Raw genomic sequence first — 12355 nt, 5'->3', positions numbered from 1 at the left:
AGGAACTTGAAAGCTTAAAAAGAAGAATGGAATCTTGAGGAACCTTTAATGTTAACTAATTCATTTCAGCAGAACAGTTTAGATTCACTCACTGTACAAAACAGACCCATTTCGTCCAATCACTTCTAGCCAGATCAATAATGAAATTGAACCCACTTACCACAAAAAGGCAGTTATTGTTGCCATTTAAGCCTATGTCTTGAAGTGACAGGTCCTGCATAAAAGATTGTATTATTCATCAGTGATGTTATCTCATATGAGATAATCTCATATGATGTTAGAGTGCTACTAGTTTTCCCCTGGGAAACACATTCAGAACCAGAGGAGCTCTATCAAAAGCTAGTCCTCCTTGAGTTTTTAGATAACCAGTTTCCACTTCCTATTGCCTTTTTATATTGTTCATTTGGGTGAAAGGCAAATGTGGGCAATTTAGCTTTTGGCATATGGCAGAACTGAGAGGTAGAAATATACCAATGGATGGCAGCTCTGCTAAAAGAAAAGAAAAGTGTGAAAGAAAAATCCCTCCAAGAATCCTAAATTATCTATTGGGGGGCAAAACATGGAAATCTGTCATCAACCATATGTAGGTGGTTACATATCCAATTTGACTATAGCCAATGTATGTGCCTCGGGTTACGAAATTAATTCGTTCCGCCATTCCCTTCGTAACGCGATAATTTCGTAACCCGAAATAGCTTTCCGTTAGCGCTGGAAGCCTATAGCATTTGAATTTCGCGCCGAAATGAATTTCGTAACCCGAAAAATATTTCGTAACCCGAAACAGTTTTTGCCAATCCAACTTTTTCGTATCCCGGAAATTTCGTAACCCGCGCATTTCGTATCCCGAGGTACCACTGTGTGTGTGTGTGTGTGTGTGTGTATATATATATATATATATATAATGAATTACATGTATATCCAGCCAAGAAGCTCACTTTGGCATACATAGCTCTTTACCTTCTCCCCACTTTATCCTGTGAGCTCAAACTGACTGCTGAATACATGTCCTTCTAAAACACTTATAGCATTTTCATAATCTCATCCTGTGACAGGTGGAGTGGCACAAATATGGAATCCCAGGATTTTTGAATAGCCCTCATCCAAAGAGCAATTTTAGCAAGCAAAGCTAATGAAGTTGATCCTGTTATTTCATCCTCTCATTCGAAGATCAATAATTCTGCACAGAAAAAACAATTTCCTATGCAGAAAAAAAATTCTGTACAAAAATGGCCTGTGCAAATTTTCAGCAGAATATATCCGAAACTGTATATACTCATGTATAAGTCTAGAAATTTAGGCTAAAAAATTGATCCCAAAAACCTGAGATGACTTATTCATGGGTCAATGTAAGTACTGTACTTTAAATCATATATATATATTAACCATTCCCTGTTGAAAGATAAAAGTTTAATGTGCCCTGGAAGTACCGACACCCTTCTCATCCATCCAGCATTTAGTATGAGCACAAATAGTTATGCCTGCTGGAATTTTGTAAGTTTGTTTGCATTGTTTTCCCTTGCTTTGTCATTTACATCCTTCATTACATGCCCCTAAGTTTTACCCCAACTTATATATGGGTCATATCAAAATCCATAATTTTGGCCCCAAAATCTGTCCTTGACTTATACATGAGGCCGATTTATAGTCGAGTATATACTGTACTTTTTGAAAACTGCACAGTTTTTGAAAGAATTCAAAGATATAGCTGTGTTAGTAGAATCAATACGTAGAGAGATCTTGTAGCACCTTTGAGACTAACTAAAGAAAGAAGTTGGCAGCATGAGCTTTTGTTGACTTATGTCTACTTCCTCAGATGCATTTGGTTTTTGAAACACTCTTCCATAGTGGGAAGGAATTACTAAAATTGCTTATGGCATCCTTTGACCGTGAAATTAGTGAAAAATTGCATCTGTACATGTGAGGAACCTCATAACAACTAGAACAAGAGCATTAATGTTGTTTTCTTTCCCCTTCCTGACTCCTTTGCCATTTGTGTCATTTCTTTTTAAATTATAAGCCTGAGGTCAGGTACTGTATTGTTGTTGGTTTAAAAATGATATATAAACTGCTCTGAGGGACTTTCCAGTTGCTATAAATAAAAACTGCTCCTAATTCCATCTCACTCTGAAAACACATTCAGTGTCTTCAGTCAGTACAGGACGCCCTGCTTTCTAAGAAGGACTGGGATGCTTGTGTAAAAATGAGTCATGTGACAAACCCCGCCATGCTCTCATCTTGCAACCTCAGCCAACATTCATCAGTGGCTCCATGGATTCGCTTCGTCCCTTTTTTGTCTATACAACATATTAAATGTCCCTTTTTATGTTCCGCATTTCCTCATTTGTTATTCTTGGCCTGTGATCTTTGGGTATATTAATACCATCTGCTGGCTGGTTTTCACAGAAGATATTTTTAAAGCCTTTCCTTTCTTACTTACTTACTTATTTTCTTTTTTTCCTTCCACAGAACTGTTTTAATAATGAAGGCCAATGATTTACATCAGTGTGAGAAAAACATTATTTCACAAAGGGGCTGGGGAAAAGTGTTCTTTCTATGGGCTGTTCCCAGAAATAAATCTTACAGCCAAGTGAGTGATGACTTTACTGTCCATTAGCAAGCAGAGCAGAACCCTGCTGTGATTATACATCTTTACTAATTTCAAGATAAAAATGTAAGGAGAGTCCTGTTAGATCAACCCAAGGATCTGTCCACAGATGTTTACAGTGGCCAGCTAGATGCTCCCAGGAAACTTCAAAAGAAAACAACAGTTTATCTTTTGCTGACACAGGACCAGCATTTATTGAAAGATATGTCATTTCTGAGTATGAGGGTTTCATTTAGCTATCATGGTCAGTGACCCATTCACACTACACAATTGTAGCATTATGATTCCACTTTGACAGCCATAGTTTCATCCTATGCAATTCTGGGCTTTGTAGTTTTGGTGAAGCACTAGAGTGCTCTAGATAAGAATTCTAAACATCCCCCCCAAACCACAAATCCCAGGATTCCATGGGATGTTTCCATGGCAGTTAAAGTAAAACGTAGCACCATAATTATGTAGTCTGGATGGACTCCAAGTGACCATGTGGCTGGAAGATCCTGGGAGCTGTCATTTAAATAAGTAACTTGTCCGAACTCTCATTGTGATCATTAGGTCATAACAAACCAGGGCCTTGTCTATATAGGCCAAAAAGTTTATTCTCCCACCCCTGCCATTCCGACATTCTTCTGTTTGACTGATGTGCATTCGAAACCCCAGTTCTGATGTAACATGATGTCTGGCACGTTCTGCACCAGAACCAGTCTATAACAATGTTACAATGGAGTAAAATAATATACTTGTCGCTCCAGATCTTCTGGGAAGATCTAGAACCCTCTATTCCCATGTCATGGCTGCTATCTGCATGACATCCCACTGGGCCATCTGGTGCATCTGCCACTCCTGTTGGTTACTCATTCTGACCTCAGAAGTAAGTGATCTCTGGCACAAGTGGACACATTGAGTGGCCCAGAGAGATTCCAATGTAGACAGCTACCATGGTATGGGAACACAGGGCCAGGTAACTAGGGGGAGATCTGGGCTGCCTCCAAATGTTCCTGACCAGTGCAGACAAAGCTCAGGCCTCCATGAAGGTGTGTTCTCTGCTGCTGAGACAAGCTTTTGGTACAGGACTTTCTTGAAAGCTTTTGGCATCCAAGTACTGTATGCAATATTTTGGGGGCCACTTTGATCAGTGTCGATGCCATCAGAGAACAGAATTCTGATAGTTTAGTGAGGCAAGATTTCTCTCTAAAAGAGGAGTCTTCCTCAGCCACTATTCACTTGTTGAGTCTGAGAGGACTATGTTCACTAGTCCGAAAGAGCTCAGTAGAACTCATATACCAGGGACCCTTTCACACTACACAGTTATAGTACTATTCCACTTGGCTGCATCCTATGGAACCCTGGGTTTGTGCTTTGTAGTGGTTATTTCATAAAGGCCTTAAAAGTGAACAAAGAATAATGGGAACATGTTCTCCATGGCTTTCTCAGTTGCTGCCCATAATAGACTATGGGACTTTGCACCAAAGGAAGTGATGCTAACCTCTTCCTTACTGTCATTCTTCCAGCAGGAAAAGATTTTTCTTCAGTCTGTTTTTTGTCAATTGATGGCTGCATCTGCACTGCAGAAATAATGCAGTTCAAGACCATTTTAACATCCATGGCTTAACACTGAGAAATCCTGGAAATTGTAGTTTTATAGTTTTATGTTGTGGCACTAACACTCTCTGACAGAGGCGGCTAAATATCTCACAAAACTACAGTTCCCAGAATTTCATAGCACTGAGACACTGCAGCTAAAGTTGTGTCAAATTGGATTATTTGTGCAGTGTGGATAACATTTTGAGGGCTTTTTTTTAGTGTAACATGAGTGTATTTGTTTTTTTAAATTAGTGAATCATATTTTAAAATAATAGATATTTTTTTAAAAACAAATTAAGTGAAGAAAAACACTTTTGCAGAAAACCTGTTTTTTGTGCAGAAAATATGTGTCTTATAGAAAAAGAAAAACTATTTTTGTTTTTTAAAATTACATTTTATTGTTAAATTGATTCAGACACATACATACATTACAAGTACAAGTGCAAATACATTCATTCCCCATATATAGGATATATAGGTAAAGATACCTCCTTTATGGAGGTATCTTAAAAGTAGAGAAAAAAGGGGCCATACATATAAAGCAAAGCTCATCTTCTTATATTCCTATTCCCATATCTTTATTTTCATCCTAAATACTAAATCTTAAATTTCTTTATTATCATTATTATCTCTGTCTCTCCCATCACACAAACTGATCTCTCCCTCTACCTCCTCTATTTCCTCCTTCCTTACTTGCTGGCTACCTACTACTATCTTTTCTACTCTCCTTTAAACCTCATATTCCTATCCTTCACCCTCCCTTTTCTTGACTTTACTTTTTACCCAACTCTTACACTCAACTTTCTAGATACATACATACATACCTACACAAACCTTCCATACATGTCGTATATCCCGCTTTTCTTCTTCTCTTTCTATATCTTCTTGTTATTTAGAAAATGAAAAACTATTTTCTGTACACGAAACATTGTGCCTGTACCCTGTTTTCTGTGCAAGAATAAATTCAGTAATAAATAAATGCAGAATAAATTATTCTACAACACTTCAGGATGCTTGAATACAAGGAGAATACTGCAGAGGAAGATTTGTTGTTTTCCTCTTCACTGGGGATAAAAGTACTTTAATCATTCATCCTTGCATATGGGGACAAAATAGTCAAGGATATACATCCTTAACACATACCTCTTACTCATGACACTCTTCAGAGTGCTGTTTATTCCTCGGCTTCTGTGTGCTTTTAACGGGTACATCTGTGCTTTTTGAGACTCTTGAGCACTGAAAGGCTTTCCAAAGCAGGTTCCAAATAACTAGCCAATGGACACTGGCTGGCTGGCCTGTTCTTTCATAGTATCCATGAGACAGGAGAAGTGGAATGCCAAAGGACTGATTGCAACCATGCAACACAATCACAGACATTTAGTCAGTGTCTTTATTAGTAAAGGTGGAACTGGAAAAATTGATCCCTAATGCATAGTGGTCATTTTCCTAGAACAGCTCTTTCAGTTTTCAGATTGTATTTGACAGAGAAAATAAGTCCAGGGAATATGTGTATATATTTTATAATAAGATGTTATGTATCTTAGGATGGCCTTTTTGCAGAAAGCATGTTTGTTCTTATTCTCTTATATCTCTAGGCACTCAGCCACCACCGGCAAAGCCCTTATGCTCCTCGGTGTCAGAGTTAGCAACATTTGTATATACTGGTTGACTCTCCCTTATCCAAAATGCTTAGGATCAGAAGTGGGTTGGATTTTATTGGATTTTGGAATATTTGCATAGACAGAGAAGTTTATCACACCAGGGTTAAAGCGTTCCCCAGTGTGTTCTAACATGCCCGCACGCAGGCGCGCATGGAACAGGACGGGAGCATGATGGGGCCAAGAACCCCATTTTACTGCACACTGGAATGCCACCTTTGCCACCAGTCGTTCCAATCGCGTTCGTTCCAATTGCGTTCCTGTTGAGTTCCAGGGGACGCCATTTCTGAGAACGCTTTAAAACATTCATTTATGCTTCATATACACCTCATGCACATAGCCTGAAGGTAATTTTATACATTAATTTAATACAAAATAATTTAGTAAGTTTGTACATGAAACATAATTGTGCATGAACCATCAGAAAGAAAAGGTATCACTATCTCAGCCTCCCTAAGCCACTCCTCAGCCTCATTCCCACTATCTTTTAAACCATATTGCAAATCAGTTTGAATCGGATCAAGTGTGAACCACAAGTGGATTGGAATCGATTCAAAATTTCCCTTCGGCCAGCTGAAATCGAATCATTTTGAATTAATTCATTCGTGAGTGGGAACCACAAGTGGGTTATTTTGATGCCAGAAAATGACAGAAAATGCGATCCAGGCAAGTGTAGTACAAACCATGATCCAATGTTGAATCGATCAATCAATTCTGATCGCTCACCGATTTATCTGTTAGTGGGAATCAGGCCCACATAGGCATGTTTTTCAGACTTTTTACCATTTTGGCATTTTATATTTATGATAAATTTCTTTTGGTTAAGTATTTTCCATGTTCTATCTCTTTCTTTATCACTTACTGTATACATGAAGCCATTGTTCTCTACCAGATTATATATTTGATTATGCATAAGTAATGCATAAGTAAAGCTCCTTCATGTGTTTTTCCAGAAAGAGTAAGCTTATTTCTTTCTCTGCTAGACACAGTATGTGAGGGAGTGGGTTTGAACACTGGTTGTTGGTCAGATTCTGCTACTATTATCATTAAATCTTTGGTATAACTAGTAACATCTACTTTTTACCTAAAATTATTAAATTGGGGGATTATTTGCAAGAATTTGGGGATGTTTCTGCATTTTAGAGGTGTTTTTCTTTTTTAAAAAATTGCACTGGGCCCTAGTTATCCACTGGTTTTGGTTCCAGGGCCCCTTGTGGATAGCAAAATCCATGGATGCTCAAGTCCCATTAAATACAGTCTAATAGCAAAATGGTGTCCCTTACATAAAATGGCAAAATCAAGATTTGCTATTTGAAATTTATACTTTTTTGAATATTTTCAAGCAGTGGATGCTTGAATCCATGGATAAAAAAATCAGTAGATAAGGAGGGCCAATTGTAATATAAGTACATGTTACTAATGAGCAATGCTATGATTATTAGGCAATGATTATTATTTTTAACAGTACAACTAACACACTAACTTTTTAAAATAATGCTTCCTCACCTTATTTCCTCAGTGCATAGAGAATCCTGGGAGAAGGGTGGGAGGTAAATAAATAAATAAATAAATAATACATACTGTATATAAGTTCACAATGCGGTGCACATTTCATATATATATACATTTAATTGTGGCAGAAGCTGGTCTGAACAGAGACTCAGTTCAGTCATGGGCTGGCTGGGAGTAGAAGGGCAAGGGAAAGTGGGTACAAATGTGAAGGAGGTCATGCAGTTGATAAGCAAGGGAGCAATAAAAGGCTAGAAGCAAGAGTCATAGGAGGGAGGCTCCTTCCAGATCAATTAAACCAAGAAATGCATTGCCAAGAGGGAGGGAGGGAAAAAGCGAGTGAAGGAGGATACAGATTTGCACTTACTTATTCATATGTATAAATGCAAATCTGGAAATAACTCTTATACCTTAATTTGAAGAGAAATGCAGTATAATTCCTCATGGCCAGGAGGATGACCCATGAGTCTGCTCAATTTACTATTCAGGCAGAGGGGGCTTGGGGGCATCCAGGCCAGCTGTATGGTGCACTTGAAAGGAACATTCAAAGGGGCTTAGCCCTATGCCCCAAAGCAGTACAACACTTTGAATAGCTCCTTTAAATTTTATTCTAATCTGTTCCATTGACATGGAAGCTACAAAACAGGCTTGGTCCTGTTGCGAATCTGAATCAGTCCACTAGGCTCTTTGTATGTTTAAGCCAGACTAATTCCGGCAAAGTTAGTTGTAGATGATCTGATGACCACTCTGGCCCAATGTTCAACCTTCCTGGCCATACCTAGCCATTTTCCTGCAATCTAGTTACTTTTGTTTTTAAACAACCATTTCAGTGCAAATAGCAAATGGCAGTTAACTAGATAATGATAATTAAATGGAGAATCATATCCTCTAAAAGTATCTGGTGGTACTATCAGCATTTTCCCCTTGTCCTGGAGAGACCTAGTGGGCAAGGGTCAATTCCTATCTTTGAATTAGGGAAGAGCCTCAAATAGATGACTGTTCTGTAATAGTCCTTTGAATGGAGGATAATCCTCTGTGAAGTACAAGTCACGGCTTCCCTAAATGACAGGCAGGATGGAGTTCAGGCACCAGATGAGTTGAGTAGGATAAAATGCTGCTAGAGACACTATAGGTGCAAATACACCGTAGTAATAATGCAATGTGACACCACATTAGCTGTCATGGCTCTATCATTCAGAATCCTGGGATCTGTAGTTTTGTGAGGCACAAGCACTCATTGACAGAGAAGGTTAAAGACCTTGTAAAACTACAGATCCCAGGGTTCCATAGGTTGAAGCTACAGCACTTAAACTAGTGTCAAACTGCATTATTTGTTCAGCAGTTTGCATATTTGTATATATGCACCCTTGGAGCACTAGATATAGATGGGAAAGTTTACAATCTAGGCCAGGAGTAAGCAGTCCTCCCTCTCCAAAGAGTTGCACATAATGATGAGCTGACTTGGCCAAAGGGTTTTGACCAGACGTGGCTCACTTGGAGAGCCACCTGAGAATATTCCTAGTGGAGAGCCAGCTAATCTTCTTCAGGCTAGAACTAGAGGATGCTCTTTCCTTTAAAGGAAAAAAAATAAGAAACGGGTGTCCTTCAAGATGCCAGGTTCCCAAAAGCCATATCCAGCATTAGTAAGGGACAATGGAATTTTAGCCCAAAGCATCTGGAGAACCCGAGGTTCCTTTCCTGGATTTCTGCAGTGTCAGAGAAGTCTGATGACACAGGAGGCAAGGCTGTCCTGGAGACCAATTTCTGGAGGTCCCAGTTCAAGACATGCCTTTGGCACCTGCTGCTTCCTTTCCACATCCCAGCAAATCAGGGTGATTTTCCTTCTTTTTCAAAAGCCAGGCTGATACCACAAAAGCATGGCTTGCCTGAGGCTGTCCAGTATGACAGACCCTCCAGAGGTTGTTGGACTACAATTCCAATCAGTCCTAGCCAGTACAGCCAGGAGTGGTGAACGTTGGAAGTTGCAGTACAGCAACATCTGAATTCATTCTGTCAAACACTCTTCTGTTTGGATGCCTGAACTGTAATTTCAAATGTGCAACTGACGTGTTACGTTGCTGGAGTGCCCAAAATTTGGAGGCTGGAGAAAAATTTCATTGGTGGAGAAGCAATGTGCTCCTTTGCCCACCCTGTAGTACATACTAGCTACAAAATAGGAACAGAAAGGATATTCACAATTAGTCATTTCCAAGTTAAAAAACAAATAAACATGTTTCCTGACTGTCAGGAAACCACACTGTAAAGAAAAAAAGAGCAGTGAGACTTTTGTACACAAACATCCCTAAACGTTGTGAAGAAATTATTCTGTGAAGAAATATGCATGGGTTTAATGTACAAAAATAACCCCACTGGTTGTTGTTGTTTTATTCCACAGAAAATGGGCTTCATACACAGATAAAACTGTCCCATCAAAACACAATGTCTTCTTTGCACAGAAAACATTTTTGCATTAAAAAAATAATTCTGTTTCTCAGCAGATAATGCCTCTCCAACACTTTAGGACATTCAGATAGGGAGAATGGCATGGAAGGGTATTTGTTTTTTTCCCAATCTGTGGAGAAAACTACAATAATAATTAATTGTCATGTTCACAGATGAAATAATCAAGAATTAACATCCTTACTACAGGATACAAGTTGTAAAGTATGTCTGAGTGTTTGCCAGTAATATTTTATCACAAGGATCGTATATACAACATTTCAAAGATGAATATTGGGGCATTTGTGGCCAAGCAACATCAGAGTGTAGTCAGGTGGGCTGCAGCAGTTTGCTTTTGCCTGAACTTAATGGGAAGAGCAAGATTCCATCCTTCCTTTCCTCTCCTTCCTTCTGAGTCAATGGGTGCAATAGTTTTTGTACTTTGAGTTCAGCTTGCAACAGCTGAAGTACTCTGAGGACAAAGGGGAAAGGTAGGAAGAGAGAGAAACATAGACATTTTAAAAGCAGCTGATAATAGAATGATATGGGATGACAAAGAGTTAACTGAGATTGTCCATGGACAATTGGGACAGTTGGAAAGTGTGGGATCAGGGGTTACCAAAAATAAACTGAAAGTCAAAAATGGTTAGATAAGAACCAAGTGAGTAAGGTTGTGCCCAGCAAGGCCTTATGAACTCAAATGAAATGGCGATCTCTCTATGCCTCCTCCTCTTTCCTGGCTTCCAAATTACATCCAGTAATTTTGTTGTTAGGGAAACAGAATGAACGTAGTGTCACAGTACAGCCGTTGTTATTCTGCGAAGAAGATTTCATAAAAATGACACATGGTTCACTTCACAGTGCTTCTTAAACACAAGAAGTCATTTAAGCTGCCTCTGGACTATTTGGAAAGCCGAGATAAAGCCGCAAGGCAATGAACTGTCTTCAATTAACAAAAGCCTGGCCCAGCGTGTGTATTTGGCTGTGCACTTATTGACAACTACAAATGGAACTGGCTTTATTTATCACAAAAGATAATAGAATTGCCCGACATGATCTATGATGACTATGTATAATGGCTGCACATGACATTGTTTGCCTGAGTAAACGAGGAGACATAAAATCGTTAGATGTGTCTTCTGCTTTCTGTCTCTTAGTGACATACTGCATATAGCAAACTTGTATTTGAGGCATGCAAGAACAGAACTATCTCAGAGTATCATTAAGGTAATAAGAAGGGTGAGAACTTAATTTCATATCATGTTGGATCAAGATTTGCAAAATTCACATCTGGGAGAAAGTGAAACTGACAGATCCTCCCCTCCCTTAGGGATAAATGAGAAATTCCATGTTGAACAGAATTTCTTACAATGTGCAACATTCAAAAATGGGAGAAAACAAAACAGACAAATGCCCCCATCACTAATAATATGTAAGCAGATTGTGGCGTGTAATTAAAGAGTTTATATTTATCTACAATGTGTATGTATGTGCCTTCAAGCTGCCTGTTGACTTACGTTGACCCCATGAATTTCATAGGATTTCCTTAGCCAAGGAGTGTGCAGAGGTAGTTTTGCCACTAAGACATAGCCTACAGTAGCTGGTATTCATTGGTGGGCTCCCATCCAAGTAGTAACAAGGGGTAACCCTGCTCAGCTTCCAGGATCAGACAGGGTATTTAGGACTGGTCTGAGTCTTATGATTCTATGGTTATTATTCTAGTAACTAGAGTTTGCTGTTAATTGTCATCACATCAGCTTTAGCTTACAGCTACCCTATGAATGAGAGTCTGACTATGGTTTTTGAATGCTTGTGGGGTGGAGTTGGGGGCTTTTGTTTGCTTTTGCCCTTGTGCTATCCCTGAGCACATGGTCTGGGGGCCAGGGTGTCTACTGAATCATTCATATGCTTGGGGGCAGAGCGAGGAGCCAAAACCTCTATATAACTGCTGCCCCAGTCTTTGAATTTCAGTGTCAGAAGACCAGCAGCAAACTTTTGCAGCATGCACATCATATCAGTAAGAGTTATTACAGTATGAAAGAGATGAAAAAATAACTGCAGGGATGGAGGAAGAAGGATCTGTTATTGTCTGCTGCAATGTGGGTGCACTGTAGTCCTTCTTGCCAGAAAACCTTACTGACTACACTTGAAACAACTGCAAACTAGTGGCTTTGTTGGAAGGGCAGCTATGTGTTGAGATTCTTCCACACATCAGAAAACAGGAGCAGTTCCTCAACAGAACAGAGGCAGAATTGATCCTACAGAATCAACAAGAAGAAACTGCCAATGAAAACAAGGAGGTAACACTGAGGACAGGCGGACAATTACCTTCAGGAGCAAACCCTGTGCCAGGGATTCAGAACTGCTCCAACTAAACAACTGCCTCCCACATCTTCCTGAGGATAAGGGGAGTGAAGAAGTGCAAACAGGAGATCAGCAAGAAGAGACACTGCATGCCAAGGAAGGAGCCCACTTAACCACCAACAGCAGCAAGAAGAAAAGAACGGTGCTGGTGTTATGGGATTCATTGCTCAAGGGTACAGAGGGAACTGTGTGCAAGCCA

The sequence above is a fragment of the Sceloporus undulatus genome, chromosome 4 (assembly GCF_019175285.1).
Source record: "Sceloporus undulatus isolate JIND9_A2432 ecotype Alabama chromosome 4, SceUnd_v1.1, whole genome shotgun sequence".
Lineage (NCBI taxonomy): Eukaryota > Metazoa > Chordata > Lepidosauria > Squamata > Phrynosomatidae > Sceloporus > Sceloporus undulatus.
The sequence above is the reverse complement of the archived record's forward strand: the minus strand, read 5'-3'. Positions refer to the sequence as shown.